Source organism: Xenopus laevis, chromosome 8L, assembly GCF_017654675.1.
Source record: "Xenopus laevis strain J_2021 chromosome 8L, Xenopus_laevis_v10.1, whole genome shotgun sequence".
NCBI lineage: Eukaryota > Metazoa > Chordata > Amphibia > Anura > Pipidae > Xenopus > Xenopus laevis.
In genome coordinates, this window is record NC_054385.1 from 114098422 (window position 1) to 114099721 (window position 1300).

Genomic DNA, 1300 nt, shown 5'->3' on the forward strand with positions numbered 1-1300 from the left:
AGGCAAGACTACCTTGGAGAGAATGCTGCCTAATAGTGATTGGCAAAATTGTTAGCCAGGTTTTGCCACAAAAAAACACCCATAGACTCCAATGCAGGAGAAGCCATGCCTATGTACCTTCCTCCACCCATCCCTCTCGGATAGAGTACTACCTAATAGTGGTAAGTGAAATTATTCGCCAGGTTTCCAAACAAAAAAAAAGGCCCATAGAATCCAATGTGCACTGAAAAAGTTGCCACAAAAAAAGGTTACAGTGTATTGGAAAAAGTTTCCGTGACAAAACATATTTGGCAAAGCAAAACTGGACAGATTCACTACTGCCTAACACTGATAGGACTCTATTAAAGGGCCTGTCACAAGTTTTTGCACTTCAAAACATAATGCAGATGCCTGTGGCTATTTGGCAACGGCAGAACACTGTGTGCAATAAATTGCCCAATTGTGGCCTTGTTGCACTTTGCAATTGCATGATGCACTACCTCCACTGTTTTGTGAGGGCTTGGCTGAAAGTAGCATGTAGCAGCGAGGACAAGGACTTCAGAGTAGCAAAGGGCGAATAAATTTGCCTGGCCTGAATTTGCGGCAAATTTCCACTTTTCGCCGCTGGCGAATTCGATTTTCACAATTTTTTTGGGAAAATGTTCGAATTTCAAGATTTTTTTGTGAAAACATTCGAATTTCATGATTCTTTTGTGAAAACGTTCGAATTTCAAAATTTTTTAGAGAAATTCGCCCATCACTACTTCAGAGGTCTCCCATGTCAGAAGAGCTATATACTCTTCACATTCAAAAACTTTGAATTTCCAAGTAATTTTATGGTACTTCAACCATCGAATAGGCCAAAATTCGATTTGAATTGAAAATACTTCACAAATTTGACCATTCAAAAATCGAAGTACTGTCTCTTTAAAAAACTTCGAATTCGACACTTCGCCACCTTAAACCTGCCAAATTGCTGTTTAGCCTATGGAGGACCTCCTATAACCTTTCTGAGTGTTTGGCTAAGTTTTGAGTAGTCAAAGTATTTTTTTGTAAAATCGTTCGAATCATTCGATCTAACAATTTTTACTTTAATCGAAAACGGCTGTTTTCAATCGAAAAAATACTTCGACTATCAAAGTATCAAATTCGATGGTCGAATTTCAAAGTTTTAAACTTACCCTTAGTAAATGTGCCCCCAAATGTGGGCTTGCATATATAGAAATAGAGATATAGAAAGGTATACTTTATAGCAATAACACATTAAAACTGACTACTAGACCAATTGTCAATAACTATATGATGATGCACAATGTTTGCA